The sequence below is a fragment of the Pantherophis guttatus genome, chromosome 11 (genome assembly GCF_059756535.1).
Source record: "Pantherophis guttatus breed Tessera chromosome 11, ASM5975653v1, whole genome shotgun sequence".
Classification (NCBI taxonomy): domain Eukaryota; kingdom Metazoa; phylum Chordata; class Lepidosauria; order Squamata; family Colubridae; genus Pantherophis; species Pantherophis guttatus.
In genome coordinates, this window is record NC_142073.1 from 13,643,136 (window position 1) to 13,661,652 (window position 18,517).

Genomic DNA, 18,517 nt, shown 5'->3' on the forward strand with positions numbered 1-18,517 from the left:
TTACAGTCATACAGTCGTAAGTGGGAGGAGAAGGATGATAGGAACCATGAGAAGACTAATAGTAATAATAATGCAGACTTAGTGAATAGTTTGACAGTGTTGAGGGAATTATTTGTTTAGCAGAGTGATAGCATTCGGGAAAAAACTGTTCTTGTTTTCTCTATAGCGTTGTTTTGAGCATAGGAGTTGAAACAGTTTATGTCCAGGATGTGAGGGGTCTGTAGATATTTTCACAGCCCTCTTTTTGACTCGTGCAGTATACAGGTCCTCAATGGAAGGCAGGTTGGTAGCCATTGTTTTTTCTGCAGTTCTAATTATCCTCTGAAGTCTGTGTCTGTCTTGTTGGGTTGCAGAACCAAGCCAGACAGTTATGGAGGTGCAGATGACAGACTCAGTGATTCCTCTGTAGAACTGGATCAGCAGCTCCTTGGGCAGTTTGAGCTTCCTGAGTTGGCACAGAAAGAACATTCTTTGTTGTGCTTTTTTGATGACATTTTTGATGTTGGGTGTCCATTTTAGATCATGAGATATGGTAGAACCTAGAAATTTGAAGGTCTCTACTGTCGATACTGTGTTGTCTAGTATTGTAAGCGGTAGTAGTATGGGAGGGTTCCTCCTAAAGTCCACACCATTTCTATGGTTTTGAGTGTGTTCAGTTCCAGATTGTTCCAATCGTACCACGAGGCTAGTTGTTCAACCTCCCGTCTGTATGCGGATTCATCATTGTCTCAAATGAGACCAATCACTGTTGTATCATCTGCAAACTTCAGTAGTTTAACAGATGGATCGTTTGAGATGCAATCATTGGTATAAAGAGAGAAGAGAACTGGAGAGAGCACACATCCTTGGGGGGTGGGGCTGTGCTAATTGTACAGGTATCTGATGTGATTCTGCTTAGCTTCACCTACTGCTTCCTGTCTGTAAGAATGACTTAACAAAAGAAAATTCAAGAACAGAACCAAGAAAAACTGTACAAAAATACAAATGCTATTAAAATACCTAAAATGACAATTCAGTTTCTATATTTTTTGCATCAATGCAAAAGATTGTGCATTAAGTAATACCATTGATATGGTAAAAATGCAAACAATCAGAATAAAAAAACAAAAGTGAGATTTTGAAAAATAAATCTTAAGGACAGATTTCTAAAATAAAGGACTGTGTTTATAATAAAGGAAGCATATTGACTGTAACTATCAAATAAAAACATTATTTTTAAAAGTACAAAAATGCTTAGTTTGTAGATATTAAAGAAGTCTTTTGATGCATTTTGTTTTAGGATTACATTATAATATATTCCAGCGCTGACTTTGGGTTTTTTGGGGTTTTTTTAGTTCACACACTTCTTATTTTTACTTGGAACTAGAAATACTGTCAGTGATTTTAAAAGGAATCTTATTGTCAGTTCCCATCTGAGGTTCATCTAATATTGAGCCAAGCCACAAGAATCTGAAGTCAGAAAAAATCAGACTGAGGAATTAAGCAAGAAGCATATCATCACTTTTTTTTGATCAGTTCGCCTCCTGAGAAATATTACAGACTGTAAAAGTAGATGCAAAAGATAATTTTTGTTTTTACATCAAAGATTTTTAGGGTTTGATCTCAAGCATGAGGACAATAAAGAAGTAACAGAAGACTGTGCTTGTTCAAGAAAGATGTGAGTCCTACCTAAAATATGTCTTTTAAGTAAGACATACAAAAAGCAAACAAGTATTAGACTGACGATAGTGAAAGTACAGCTAGTCCTTGACTTATGACCATAATTGGGCCCAAAATTTTGGTTGCTAAGTAAGGCATCTGTTAACTGAGTTTTGTCCCATTTTACGACCTTTCTTGCCACAGTCATTAAGTGAATCACTGCAGTTGTTAAGTCAGTAACATGGTTGTTAAGTGAATCTGGCTTCCCCATTGACTTGGCTTTCCAGAAGGTCATAAAAGTTGGTTACATGACCTGCAACTATCATAAATGTGAGTCAGCTGCCACATGAATTTTGAACATGTGACCATGGGAATGCTGCAATGGTTGTAAGTGTGAAAAACGGTCATAAGTTGAAGTTACAACATTTTTTTTTCAATGCTGTTTTAACTTTGAATGGCCACTAAATGAACTGTTGTAAGTCAAGGATTACCTGTAAATTGTCATACAGATAACAATAGCACAACAACGCGAGTAGGAAGAGAATGATTAGCTAATACCATTTAACCCAAATTCACCTCCCCTCCCATTTCTTAAATTCTTTGTCCCTTCGGCCCTGAATGCTGCAGAAATATTCATCTGAAAGACAATTTTTACACAGGGTAGTCAAATTACTACTTTGTTCCTCTTACTAGTCAAGATGGATTATCGCTAAACTATGGCCTGACTTTATAGAACTAAGTAAGAGGTCATATATGGGCAGCCATTAAATCAGGGGCGGGAAAGCAATTGATAAGAATATTGCAACTGAAAATATGACATTCACCTTAGGGGACCAGATGAGCTAATAATACATAAATATGCTCTGCTGAATTCTAAGAATTATTGATCTGACTTGTAATAACTGTAACAGATTAGGAAAGGTTCTCATTGATTTTGTTTTGTTTCCTTCTATTGTTGTTCAGAAAAAGCTTTCTTCATGTTTTGATTTGATAATATCTGCTTATGCTAAGAGATGTCAATGCCCGAGTAATGCTGGTTGCTTGTGATGATTTTGAGTTGTCATCTATACCAAGAGATACAATTGTTCCTTCTAAGTCAATATTATCTACAGCAGTGTATCTACACCTTGGCAATTTTAAGATGTGTGGACTACAACTCCCAGAATTCCACACTGTCAGCTGTGCTTCACATTGCACAATGACAGACTGTCATGAACGATGGGGAGGGGGAACTACGGGAAGGGAATGCTTGGGGGAAAGCAAAAGTAAAAACTGGGCCGCCTCGAGATGCTGCTCCAAGGTCACCCAGCTGGAATAAAGAGGGAGCCACATACCAACCCGCACTCAGACTGACTGTTACGAAAACATTTTGCATGAACTTGATTGATTGCAATGGGTTGGGCAGCGAGGGGCAGATAAGGCAGGGAAAGTAGAATTTAATGATTTTGATGCTGACTTCTCAGTTCTGGCTATGTGTTACAGCAATACATTTGATCTCTAATAAAACTATACTTTTATCAATAAATAGAGCCAAGGATCGTTTCTACTTAGAGGGTTAAATTGTGGCAGGTCTGACACACATATTCTGGCACTTAAGTCCATACATCTTAAAGTTGCAAGGAAGAGAAAACTCACCGAGAGTAATGGTGTTTCTTTCCTTTTTCTTTTAAGTAGCAATAGCACTTAGACTTATATACCGCTTCATAGTGCTTTTACAGCCTTCTCTAAGCAGTTTACAGAGTCAGCATATTGCCCCCAACAATTCGACTCCTCCTTTTACCCACCTCGAAAGGTGGGAGGCTGAGTCAACCTTGAGGGTAGAGGGTAGACTGCAGTGATCACAATGATGGTGCATAGTAACAAACTGTGCCATAGGTGTGCCATAGGAGTTTCGTGGGGGTGGGATATCAGAGTGAGTCCATCAGCCCTTTTCAAAAATTGGCTGATACTTCTGAGAAACTCAACAAGCCATAGTTGGAAATTACTATTCACATCAGAATTGAAGACATTTCTAAAAATGGGTAACCTCCGACTTTTGATGACAGATGTACCACTTTATTACTTCTTGGATTTAATGTTGTTGTCTTTGCTTTAGCTCTTTCCCAAGGTTTAATGGCAACTTGGACTGATACTTCCCATGGTCTATGCTGAATAGGGGTTGTTTGCATACATTCTTTGTATTTATGCCAGGAAGATATCTATCTTCTAATGCATCTCCCATCCAGAAGGCATTTATGACTGTTTGTAAGATGGGTTACGGTTTTGTTTTTTTTCTTCTTCTTATGCTGTAAAACAACTGTTGGCTGTTCTCTTGAGGAATAATTAACAAGGATATGATATGAGCAGACGATGCATCAGCAATACTGAGATAAATAGAAGAGAAGGCAGTGGATGAAGTGGTTGGGTAGGATCTGAGATATTTTTAGAAAATGTACAGTTGTTACTAGAAGCGGGTCAAGATGATAAGTGTTTATCCATGCAATCCAACAAAACATGATTGAGTCTTCATTATTGTTTGTTTCTTGTTTGGAAACATGGGAAATCTAAATGCAAGTGTGTGATCAAACTAGAATAGACTATAATTCTTTATTGGTCAAGTGTGATTGGACACATAAGGAATTTGTCTTCGGTGCATAAGCTCTCAGTGTACCTAAAAGATATAAGTGATAAATCATGATCATGGCCATCATAAATACATTCGTCATGAATCATAAGAAACAGCACTTAGTGATAGTCATAGGATACTAAATAAGCAATCAAAATCATACCAGGAAACTAAATAAAATAATACAAATCGTAAAGATACAAGCAACAAGGTTATGGTCATGAGTAGAAAAGGAGATAGGAAATAGGAAGGATGAGAAGAATAATAGTAATACAGTCTTAGTAAATAGTTTGACAGTGTTGTGGGAATTAATAAAAGAAGCTTTAGGGGGAAATAGGTTGTTCAGGTGATTCAGTGGCTATTCAGAATTTCATGCAAAAGGCTTTCCCATCTCTTGCTGTGCTTTCCTTTAAAATGGAAAGCTTTTCCATTTTAAATGGAAGTTCTAAAGATGGAGGCTGATGTTTTCTGTATGCAATGCAAGTATTCTTGCACTGAAGATAATTTCAAGCCTTAAATAAATATGTGGTGATTACTTGTACTCCATACTTTTTTTTATCTATTATGGGAAACCAGCCAATGGTTTTGAAATAATTTTGTGACACCTGAAAGACTAGACAGTTTTATTGTCTTATAATGCAGGGGTCTCCGACCTTGGCAACTTTATGCCTAGTGGACTTCAACTCCCCAGCTTTGCTTACTGGGGAATTCTGGGGGTTGGAGTCTGCTAGGCATAAAGTTGCCAAGGTTGTAGAACCCTGTTATAATGGATCACATCCATTTCATCACATGGGTGGAGTAAAAGCCTGAAAAATATGGGTGCTTGAAATACAATCTCCACTGGGGTTCTTTGGGTGGGTGAAAGAGGTTGTCTTCTCTTCCTCTTCTTTCTGTTGATATTTAGATCCACAAATATTTCTCCCTGAAACTATCTTTTCCAATACATATGTAATGGAACACTGCTAACAAATGATGGTACGTGTAAAGTTGGAGTATGAGTAGAGGTACACTTCTTTGGTGCTGTATGAATTGTTGCTAGATTCTGTTAGATGCTGCCAAAGAGGCATCTTAATTTATCATAGGATTTTTATTGTGAATCAATCTCACAGTCTTGTGGCTGTGTCACTTCTATTGGTTAGAAGCTGTTTTAGATTAGGTGGCTCTTAGGAAGCAGCTACAGAACTGCCATCCAAGGCCTTTGAAAGGGGCAGATCATTCATTTTCCAAAAGTGGCCAAGAAGAAAGGGAAAGTGATTCATGCCTATAGGCTCAACTGGGACATCCAAACCTCATCCCAGAAGAAAGAAATGACAAAGCCATTCTTAATGTTTTTTGCTAAGGACATGTCCATAAAATCACCAGGAGCCAATCTTGAGTCAAGGTGTAATTACTTCATGCTGTTACCTAATGAATTTGCAAAATGACCACCTGGAGCAGTTACCTCCTGAATTATTCTTGGGTAGAAAATGAAGCAGGAATTGGTCCAAAAAAACCCTGATACATTGAGTCTTGCAGGTTGGGTTCACCTGATGGCTTTACTCAACAACTTATTTCTTTCGTTTTGTTGAACAAGCTTTTGGGGATGTCGTAAAAATACCCCAATAAAAACCCAAAAGAGGAAATCACAAGCAATAAATCTTACTTTAAGATCAGAGGTTTATTCATGAGCAATTTGGAACATGAACATAGCAATGCAATTCCACAACAAAACTTACGTTATTAAACCATTGCAATGGGGTCCTATAACACATAGCAAGTCCTACAAGGACTGCTATCTGGCAAAGAACCCCATTCTCATCTCAAGCCACATTTCTTACACCTTTTTTTTTTACTGACATACGCAGTTCATAGTTTCTTTCTTACATTCTTACTGACCGTCACTGTCTGCAAACACGGGTGTACATCTCAAACCTCTTTCCATCATCTACTTTCAGTTTCCTATTTCTCACAGTTTCAATGTTCTGATTCCAAATATATCTCAAAACCACGTACTTTGCAGAAAATGCAGCACGCGCACATCAGAAATATGTCCGATACATTTTGCAATTATGTTAGTTTAAAACTTTGATTCAATGAGGCCTGTGAGCCCACTCCTAGGCCTTATTACCTGCCACTTTCCAATGGATATATTCCTTTTCTATTTCCTTAACTTCTAATGCAATCCTACTTTCACCTTTATTTGCACCCTTACTGGTATTTCTTGTTATAGTACAACTCTGTCCATCCACATTCTGCTTGCTTTTGTGATAGCTTCCTGCTGCCTTTTGTTGATAGGTATGGCATACAATGCCCCACTTGAAGAGTGTTATCATTAGGATTACAGATTACAGCTTCAAGCCAAAGCCTGCATTCATTGCCTCAAACCATTTAGCAATAGCTTGGTGGCCATTCCATCAACAATGAGGCGAAATGATAAAGTGAGTGCAGTTTGGGCAGCAGGCATTGGTTGCTGAAGGCAACAAAACAGCAATTGAACTTCTAGGTCTGGCCTAAATTATGACACATGATCATGTTCTTATGGTCCCCGGGCTGTCCAATTCACCACTGTCAGGTTTCATTCCTTATGAAAGACTGCCCACAGAGAGAAGGAGCCACCCAGCTCTAGCTAACTAATAAAGATTAAACTTAGTCCCATTTCCTACACTGAGGATAGTATATGCTGGTATGAATCATTTAAACTGTGTTATTCTCATTCCCTTTCTTTCTCTCCCTCTCTCTCTCCCTCTCCTTGCTCTCTCTCCTTTCTGTTTTCTCTGTCTGTCTCTTTCTTTGAGAGAGAGAGAGAGAGACAAAGAGAGAGAGAGAGAGAGAGAGAGAGAGAGAGATTATTTATTTATTTTATTTTATTTGATTTGATTTATATGCCGCCCTTCTCCGAAAACTCAGGGCGGCTTACAATGTGCTCAGCAATAGCCTTCATCCTTTTGTATATATTTATACAAAGTCAGCTTATTGCCCCCACAACTGGGTCCTCATTTCACCTACCTTAGAAAGGATGGAAGGCTGAGTCAACCTTGAGCCTTGGCGAGATTCGAACCCTGCAGTAATTGCAGGCAGCTGGTCTTAATAAGCTTAATAACAGGGTGCCTTAAACCCCTGTACTACCAAGACAGAGAGAGAGAGAGAGAAACAGAGAGAGATAGAGATAGAGACAGAGACAGAGACAGAGAGAGACAGAGAGACAGAGAGAGACACAGAGAGAGACACAGAGAGACACAGAGACACACACACACAGAGACAGACAGAGAGAGACAGAGAGACACAGAGAGAGACAGAGAGAGAGAGACAGACAGACAGACAGACACACACACACACAGAGAGAGGCAGAGGCAGAGACAGACAGAGAGAGAAAACTAACTAAAGTCACATTGTCGTGCTGATTTAGATACTGTGCTGTGCTCTGCCTTGGGAAGAAAAAAATCTTACATCATTTTCAAAATTGGGCTACACGTACACGACCTTGTGTCCAATTTTGGTTGCATTAATGGGATGATATTTGAGGATTTCATCACCACTGCAGAGATTTGAGCACCCTTTAGCTAATATTATAGTTGTGAACGATGCTGTGGCTTGACACTTTCCTGCTCTGATGGCATTTTGCCACCTGTTAATGGAAACGGCATCGCAGGAGGAGTCAAAAGAAAACTACGGTGTCATTTTTCTGTAGTAGAAAGCTTCTATTTACTGGGGGATGCTATTGGCATTATGCACGATGGCTTCTCGTCTGCTTGTCTGTCTAAATAATTTTGTACCGTCGTACCCTTAAAAATAAATTGTAATCTGTTGTTCAGACTGCAGGAACTCCTACGTGCATCCTTAATTTAAATTCTTGTCATCTGCTTATTAGCAGCAATCTCCACTCTGTCATCCAATTTTACAATTTTGTTTTGGTTGGTGTAGATATTTTTTTTTAAAGCATGAACAAATTAGCAATAAAATCATTTTTGGTAGATTTCCCACGTCCCCCATTCCCCACCTCCCACTGCACCCCCTGCTGCTCATCACAGATATAAACTTACATACAATCTGCCATGAGTCCCATGCAGGTGATTGGAAGAAAGGGAAAATAATATCTCTCAGATGGAAAGAGGCACCCCACTGCTAGGACGAGACTATTTTCAGAAATTTAGGGTCCTACAGTTGAGGGACATCAACATAACATGCAGTTTGATGTCCTTCTCTAAAATAACATTTTCTGTCTTCCCCAAATTACCAGACAGTCTATCCTGCCAATGCTTCCACTTTCTTCCTCTAGAAGAAAAAACTCAAATATCAGGCAGAAGCACAGATTTTTGAAAAATTAAAATTAAAAAGTAAGGTTCTACATTTAAGCAAGAAAAACAAAATGTACAGGTACAGTATATGTGGTACCTCGCTCAATAGTAGTAACTGTGAAAGGGGTCTTTGAGTCCTACTACACAACCATTTAAATATGATCCAGCAGTGTGCAGCAGCTGCCAAAAAAGCTGCATCCAGTTTTGGTTGCCACAATGTAAAAAAGATGTTGAGACTCTAGAAAGAGTGCAGAGAAGAGCAACAAAGAGTATTAGGAGACTGGAGGCTAAAACATATGAAGAACAGTTGGAGGAACTGGGTATGTCTAGTTTAATGAAAAGAAGGACTAGGGGAGACATGATAGCAATGTTTTGAACCCTACTAATGAGAGGTTTTACAGGAATCTTAAAAATATGAGTGTCATCATGAATAGTGCAAGAATATCCTAACAACTAGATGGGTGCTCCATTCTGTATCAGCTATAGCTTCTGGGTCATCCCTAAAGGCATCTCCATGGAGATGATTACACTGGTCCAGCTGAGTTGTGATCAGGACAAGAATTGCCATCAACTTGGGATATTTAAGAAATGACAACATTAAGATCCAGGACAAGGAAACTGAGCAAACAGCTCTATTTTGTAATAATGTACTCCTGTAATTTGCCAAAAATCTACTTAACAACTTACATGGGTCTATCTGCATTTTTTCAAACATGAAAATGTTCAGAAAATTTTCTAAAGAAGTGAGGAATGGGGACTCATTCAGCTACCTCTTAAGAGGTTTCCAAACAGATTGCCATAAATTCACACAATTGCTGTCGCCAGTGTGTAAGTTTTCCAAGTGTTAGCATGCTGCTTGTTAGTCATGGTCAATGAAGAGATCTCAGCAGTGGTAAAAACTAGGCAGAGCCTCCCAAGAGATTGTGCTGAACACAAATCTTGGCTTTCCCTTCACAGCTCTTCTTGCACATAACATTCAATGCACAAAAGTACACATTAACAATGACCAAGGAACAAATGTATACAAATGCATCAGTTTTTTTATTTCTGAAATAAGGCTTCGGGTAGATACTTTGTGGACTGTAAAATTAAGTCAAATTTGACATTCCATTCGAAGAATGTTTGACTGGGAATTATGGTGTCATTCCTGCAAGAATTTTTCTTTGGGAAGAGAAGAAAACTAAGGTCCTGTGCTTAGGCAAGAAAAAACAAATACACAGGTGTAGAATAGATGATATCTGGCTCAATAGCAATAGCACTTAGACTTATATACCACTTCATAGTGCTTTTACAGCCCTCTCTAAGTGGTTTATAGAGTCAGCATATTGCCCCCAACAATATGGGTCCTCATTTTACCCACCTTGGAAGGATGGAAGGCTGAGTGAACCTTGAGCTGGTGAGATTTGAATTGCTGAACTGCAGCTAGCAGTCAATAGTACCGTTTCCCCCCAAAAAATAAGCCCTCCCCAAAAATAAGCCCTCCCTTAAAATATTTAAACACATGCACAGCCGGTCCCCGCCATTTCCTCTGGTTAGGGAGACAGAGCTGGAAATCAGGTAAGACAGTAAGAGGAGCCTCTTCTTGCTCCATGTGCCCCAAAATAATAAGACTTCCCTGAAAATAAGGCCAAGCGCTTATTTCGGGGTTCAAAAAAATAGAAGACAGGATCTTATTTTCGGGGAAACACGGTAGTAAGTGTGAAGGAGATCTAGGTGTTCAGTAGATCACCACTTAAATATGAACCAGCAGTGTGCTGCAGCTTCCAAAAAAGTCAAAGCAGTCCAAGGCTGCATCAACAGAGGGACAGTACCACATGACGTGATATATTACAGGGAAGAGCATTAAAGATGATAAGGGAACTGGAGGTTAAACGGTTGAGAGAACTAGACATGTCTACTCTAATGAAGAGAAGGACCAGAGGTCTAGATACAAGTGGTTTGCTGTGATATCCTACCAATAGAATATAATATTTGTAGCTCAGGGTTGAACTCTGGGATCTTTGTTGCTCTTTGAGCTTGGTTTTGCCTTGGTAGATGCTCTTCCTTCTGTCCTTCAAGGCCATTCCCTTTACCTCTACAATATTCCAATATGTACCACTTCACAGTCCTTTATAGCCCTCTCTAAGTGGTTTATAGAGTCGGCATATTGCCCCCAACAATTTGGGTCCTCATTTTACCCAACTTGGAATGATGGAAGGATCGACCTTGTTTTCATCACCAGTTAGGATTAACCTTGTTTTCATCACCATCATCTACTACATGGATGTACCACTGATGATATTACCTAGTTTAGTAATGAAATATCTCCAAGAAAACAACCAAGCTCAGAGAGGACCCCACAGAATTGCATACTTCTGCTACGTACACCTGCTTTAAAGTTTAAATCTTCAGAAACAGGTAACAAGACAACAACAACAACAAAAAGCATCATCTCACATCAGGTGCTGCAAATGGAACAATGTTAAATTATGAACTTTCCCACAGTCGGTGGAACAAAGGCTGTTATAATTCAAAATTATGCAGAACACATTCCCTATCTAATGTAATTGATTACATAGTGCAATGAGAGAAGAGTCTAATTTGAACTAATGAATCCAGTGCATAACACAGCAAGGCATTTAATAGTATGGGGATTACAAAAAGTACATCCAGATGTCATTTTAACACAAATGCCCATTTTTCTGGATGCCTTTTAGTCTGGTTCCCCCCCCCTTTGCATTTTACAAGAAGCATTCAAACTGATACTCTGATCTGGGCTGCACTATAATAGGATATGCAGTATTATAACTTCCCCGTCTCTGTTGCAATTTGTATATTACCCAAAAAATGTTCGTCTCTCCTGACAAATTTTCATAAATGTAACATCAGATTAGAAAGAATGCGGCCATGTGTGTTAATACCACTTTATAATTCCTTGGTAAGGCCACACTTGGAATACTGCATTCAGTTTTGGTCGCCATGATGTAAAAAAGATGTGGAGACTCTAGAAAGGGTGCAGAGAAGAGCAACCAAGCTGATTAGGGGACTGGAGGATAAAACATTTGAAGAACAGTTGCAGGAACTGGGTAGGTCTAGTTTAATGAAAAGAAGGACTAGGGGTGACATGATAGCAGTGTTTCAATATCTCAGGGGCTACCACAAAGAAGAAGGAGTCAAGCTATTCTCCAAAGCACCTGAGGGTAGGACAAGAAGCAATGGGTGGAAACTAAGCAAGGAGAGAAGCAACTTAGAACTAAGAAGAAATTTCCTCACAGTTAGAACAATTCATCCATGGAACAACTTGCTTCCAGAAGTTGTGAATGCTCCAACACTGGAAGTTTTTAAGAAAATGTTGGATAACCATTTGTCTGAAGTGGTGTAGGGTTTCCTGCCTGGGCAGGGGGTTGGACTAGAAGACCTCCAAGGTCCCTTCCAATTCTGTTATTCTATATCAGGAGATGTTAATCAGAATTGAAGCAGAAAAGTCTCCCAGATGCTTCCACGAGTAGGAAATAAATCCAACATCTTATCATCATGAGTATTGGTTTTATATACATTATGCTTATGTTTCACACAAAATCATTGTTGACAATATATCCTTTCTTTCTTCAGTGATAGAATCCATACAAAGACACCATATCCAAAGTTTTCTCCTATTAGTTCCAAAATAGTTTTATCCCTAAACAATTAATTATTTAGATCAGTGTTTCTTAATCACAGCAACTTTAAGATGTGTAGACTTCAACTCCCAGAATTTACCAGCCAGCAAATTGGCTGAGGAATTTTAGGAGTTGAGATTCCCATGTCTTAAAGTTGCCAAAGTTGAGAAATTCTGTTTTAAACAAAGATAAGTAGAAAGAAGAGCGATCTGACTTTCTATATGAGATAACTTACTATTCTTCTTTTTTAAAAATGCATCAGGCACAAAAAGGATCAAGTTTATTCAAAATTGGGATGAGATTCTCTCTCTCTCTCTCTCTCTCTCTCTCTCTCTCTCTCTCTCTCTCTTCAAATTCCTTGGAACAAAAGTGGGATAAATGAAAAGGAAAAACAACAACAAAACAAATAAAAAAAAACAACAAAACATGATTTTATTTATTCAATTTCTAGAGCCACCCAACTCAACCAAGTTGCTCAGTTCTAAAATTATAACACAATTAAAAACATTAAAACAAAAAAAAATCCACAAAATAAATAGAAACAAAAGCCATGATTATTCAATTAATTATTCAATGAATGAATCAAGATATTTTAGCTGAAGGTCAGATTGTAAATCTAGATGAATAAACTCACTCAGTCCTTTCCTTTCTTAGTGAGAGTTAGCAAGCAATCTTCTTACCTGTGTGCTTGGGAGAAAGTCAGGTTGAGTCAAGTGAGATTTATTTATGGATGAGTGGGCAACTATAGAATCGCACTCTGGTAGAGAACCATTAATATATACTTTTGCCCCCATATCTCTACAATATTCTTCAGATTGCATCTCAAGAGTACTCTTCACTTGAATGAAAAAGTTTTAGAATAACTACCAGTGTTTCTACAGAGCATGCAGTGAAGTTCTGAAGAGGAGAAATGAAGGTCAACCAATGAAGTAATAGATTACAGAAGCATTGATGTGGCTTTACATTTTAGATCTCTTTAGTTATGACACCAATATCCTGCAGTAAAGACCTTGAATGGGGCACCTTAAATTAAAAGAATATGTTCTGGGTCTTCATTGTATTATTATTATTGCAATGTTTATTAAGCTGCTGTGCTCATGTTAGAAGCGCCAAGGTACTTCCAGATTGAAAGGATTATCTGATGACATTACCATTGCCCTGGGGATGCTCAATCAGGGGCTTCTTTCATCTCCCTGGCAGGAGCTGGAGTGAAGGACAAGAGCTCAACCTTGCCCAACGGCAGCTCCCAGGTCTCAAACGGAGGCTTGCTAACCTCTTGCCGAGTGTTACAACCACTCTAGCCATCAAGCTCCTTATGTTTATCAAGTTTTGAGATGTTGCCTTGATTGATTGCATATCTACCCTATTAACAACTGAAATCCCCTAGCAGAAAAAAAGGGATGAGATTTCCAGTAATAGCATGATCAAATCAAATATCAATTAATCAGTCCATCAAATAGCAGCTGCCAAAAAAGCCAACACAGTTCTAGGCTGCATAAACAGAGGGATAGAATCAAGATCACGTGAAGTGTTAATACAACTTTATAATGCCTTGGTAATTATAAATTTATACTTGGAATACTGCATTCAGTTTTGGCCGCCATGATGTAAAAAAGATGTGGAGACTCTAGAAAGAGTGCAGAGAAGAGCAACAAAGATGATTAGGGGACTGGAGGCTAAAACATATGAAGAACGGTTGCTGGAACTGGGTGTGTCTAGTTTAATGAAAAGAAGGACTAGGGGTGACATGATAGCAGTCTTCCAATATCTCAGGGGCTGCCACAAAGAAGAGGGAGTCAAGCTATTCTCCAAAGCACCTGAAGGCAGGACAAGAAGCAATGGGTGGAAACTAATCAAGGAGAGAAGTAACTTGGAACTAAGGAGAAATTTCCTGACAGTGAGAACAATTAATCAGTGGAACAACTTGCCTCCAGAAGTTGTGAATGCACCAACACCGGAAGTTTTTAAGAAGATGTTGGATAACCATTTGTCTGAAGTGGTGTAGGGTTTCCTGCTTGGGCAGGGGGTTGGACTAGAAGACCTCCAAGGTCCCTTCCAACTCTGAAAAAAAAAGAAAAGAAAAAAGAAAAGTTTGACACCAGAATTTAGGAAAAGAAAACAGATAATAAATCATATTGTATTTGAATGGGGGATGTTCTCATTACTAAAATTTCTTGCTTATATTTAGATATACTTACAGTATGAACATCTGGCAAACACCCTCTTCCATCCCCCCAAACAAAACATGTTAAAGTCTGCAAACAACTGGATGGGAACTTTCTACATACTCAAAGAAACAGGTTGTTTCTAGTTGTTCTGCAAATATGTACTCTATTTTTCCAAGCCGTACATGCCTGTTGTCATAATTTGCCATTACTTCTAGTATATCCTCTTGCACACTCCCCCCCCCATATTTTTCCCTTTCGAGGGAGATCCAAGTCACTGCGATTTGATCTTAGCGCACTCTGCATTCTTTGAAAAGCCAGCCCTTTCTTTCTCACTAGTTATCTTTCAGGAGTTTTACACCAAGGTTTACACCAAGGTCAGACAATAGAACCCTGGCTGAATTTGGGCATCGCTTTGCAATTTTCCCGTACCTAAAGTGGCTGAGGTTTCTCATTAACGTTGAAGAAGGATACTTTCCTGGCTCCAGCATTTTTCTGTATCCTGCTGCTGCCAGTTTTCAGATTCAAATCTTTTGTCTTACTTTGGGATAGATGACTGCAATTCATTTTTTTTTCTCTCGTTTACCCATGACTGTTAGCAATGGGCTTCCAATGGTGCAGATGCTTGCCAGTTGGCCCATTCTACCTATCTTTGCTAGCTTTGTTAGCTTCCAATGAAATGCTATATTGGTTGTAAGTTTTTCTTGCCGAACAAATGATTCCCCCCAGTCTGACAACAAGAATACATGGACAATCCCTTAAAGCTGAAGTCTGGCTTGATCTATTTGGGAACCTTTTTAGAAGAATAATTCTCTTCTTGGCCATCACTTCTGGCATCCTCAGCTAATTTGTTTTGGCAGTCCGTTCCTGACTCATTAAATATTTATTTAATAAAGTAAATATCAATTTCATTCCATAATGATTTAATTAAAGTAATATCTATCATATCATAAAAGGCTCATCATCTTGCCTTTCCAAGAGAGTTTGAGATGAATATCCCCTAAGACTCCAGAGGCGTGATGGTGAACCTATGGCACGTGTGCCACAGGTGGCACACAGAGCCATATCTGTGGGCATGTGAGCATTGCCCTAGGTCAGCTCCAGCACGCATGCCAGCTGACTTTTGGGCCTCCTGGGCCTACCGGAAGTCGGGAAACTGGCCGTTTCCAGCCTCTGGAGGGCCTCCGCGGGGTGGCAAAGGCTGTTTTCACTTTCCCCAGGCTCCAAGAAAGCCTCTGGAGCCTGGGGAAGGCAAAAAATAAGCCTACCGGGCCCACCAGTAACCTTTTTGCCATTGTGTGCCAAAAGTGGGGGAAGCACGGGGGGGGGAGGTCGCGTGCACATGCACAGGGGAGCGGGGCATGGGGACATTGAATTATGGGTGTGGGCACATATGCACGTAACCCCCCGCACTCCCCCCACTTTTGGCACACGACGGCAAAAAGGTTAACCATCACTGCTCTAGAGTGTTCGAATCAGTTTTGGCCAGCTTAGAATACATTTGGAAAAAAACTAAGTAATTCCCCCATTTAGTACAAGACATAGCTTTTTTTTTAAAAAAAATATTTTTTATTGAGTTTTTTAAGTTTTAAAAACAAAGGAAAGAAAAATACAACCAAAAACAAAAAATACATTAAAACACGTAACAAACATAACATTACATCATATCAGTGGTGGGTTCCTCCCGGTTCGGTCTGGTTCAGCCGAGCTGATAGCGGTGACGATATGACGTCACCGAACCGGTTCTGCACCCCCCCCGCCCACCCCTATCCCCCCTGCATTATTCTTACTTTTTATTTGGCCCCATCCCCAATCTATTGCTGCCTCCTGAGTCCCAGCTGATGACTAGAGGGAAAAAAACTGTTTAAACTCTTGCCGCGGGACTTCAAAGGGCTGCCCTACAGCTGATCAGTGTTAAAAGCAAGCAAATGAGTTGGGTCGTAAGTGCAAGGACTGGTCGTAAGTGCGAGGACCTTCCAGAAATGACTCTGACCAGCTAGCCACGCCCACCTAGTCACATGACCTCCAAGCCACACCCACAAAATAAGCCACGCCCACAGAACCATAGTAAAACAATTTAGAACCCACCCCTGCATCATATATTATTTTACAGCTTACTCTATCGACATGGATATGTGTTCTCTATTCTTATTCAATCTTTCATCTACGTACTTATATTTACATTAGTATCTATTTACAAAACCATCATTTACCAAAAAAAATCAAAATAACAATTTGGAATGTTAATTTAACCGGGTTTAAACCAGGAAGTGTAAATTGCTAAACAGTGTCATCCGGATAATGATGGTTTTAGTACAAGACATCTCTTATTGATACAGCCATTACTTTATGCCCAACTCTTAGAAGAGTCCCTGAACTTACCAAATCCAATATTTTGCCATTTTTGTTGCTAGAGAGATTTGGCAATAAAGTGGTGCAAGAATGATTAACTTCCTACCAGTGGTGAAATCCAAATTTTTTTTACTACCGGTTCTGTGGGTGTGGCTTGGTGTGGCTTGGTGTACGTGGCTTGGTGGGCATGGCAAGGGAAGGATACTGCAAAATCCCGATTCCCTCCCCATTCCTGGGGGAAGGATACTGCAAAATCTCCATTCCCACCCTGCTCCAGGGCCAGCCAGAGGTGGTATTTGCCTGTTCTCCAAACTACTCAAAATTTCCACTACCGGTTCTCCAGAACCTGTCAGAACCTAATGGATTTCACCCCTGCTTCCTACCCATTGTGAGAAAGAAAAGAGATCTCACATGTACTTCTGCATTGCTCTTTCTATTGAATTTGATGAGTTGCCACAATGAGATCTTTCTTAATTAGTAGATCATTTGAGGGAAATGTTCTTTTTCGCTTAGGTGACAAGCTACCCATAATCTCAAGAAGGAGCCTGGTGGCGCAGCAGACTAAACTGCTGCTGTTAAAGTAGCACTTAGCTGCCAGCTGCCTGCAATTATTGCGAGTTCAATTCTCACCAGGCTCAAGGTTGACTCAGCCTCCCATCCTTTCGAGGTAGGTAAAATGAGGAGCTGGTTTGTGGGGGCAATAAGCTGACTTTGTATAAAATAGAACACTGCTCGGGGTGGCCAAAAAGCCCTACTAAGCAGGTATATACAAAAGTATGAAGGCTATTGCTTAATGCATTGTAAGCCGCCCTGAGTCTCCGGAGAAGGGCGGCATATAAATCGAACCAATGAATGAATGAATGAATGAATGAATGAATGAATGAATGAATGAATAAATAAATAAACAAGAGTCCAGTTTTGTTCAGTTGCCATTGCTGTTTGACATCATGGTTACTTGGATTTTTCGGTTATTCTATCTGAGAAAATCCAAAAATAGTGTCTTGCTTTTCTTCGACTGTAAAACAAATAAGCTGAACCTAATTGAATACCAGCATTCTTAGAACAAAAAGAAGCAACATTTTGCCAGACTTTAAACATTTTAGACATGTCTAGGGACTAGTGGTATCCATAGGTAGAGACAATAACATATATTTAATATATATTAAATAACATATATTTAATATATAAGGTGCCAATAAGGTGACTTAGCACATGTATGAAATGTCCTTAAGTCATTACATAAGCATAATACATATGCAATGACACCACGATGTACATGTTTTCATTTGAATCCCACATGACTTTTTATGAATGCTAGAGGTCATTTCATGCACAGAACAGATCTGGATCCTACCCCACATATTTTAAAAGTTTTCTTGTTTTTCATGTTAGAATTTATATGTGTGTTCTTCTTCACTCTGTCAGCAAACAATGACCTTTCTCTAATTCTTTTGCCATTCTTATATAAAAATTTTATAGTCGGAGAGAAAAAGAAAAAAGAAAAAGAAGAAAAGAAAGGGTGAGATGAAGGCCAGGAGGCCAATTCCGTAAAGCTGTTCTCTTTTGTTCAGATGTCTTCAGCTTTATGAATGCATAAACACCACGCAAGTGATGTGCATAATATCATTTCTTATCTTCTTCTTGAATACAAAACACCCTTTTCTCCCTTCCCTGGATAGCATTCCAGGTTATAGAATCACCTTCCAATTATGATTTTATAGAATCATCTTCTCAAAGAGGCACTTTTTGTTTCCTAAAACCTTTAACAAGAACGAATCATGCTGCGTTTTTGTGAACCATTCAACTTTTTTTTTTTTAAACAGATGTATAACGGAAATAGGATAT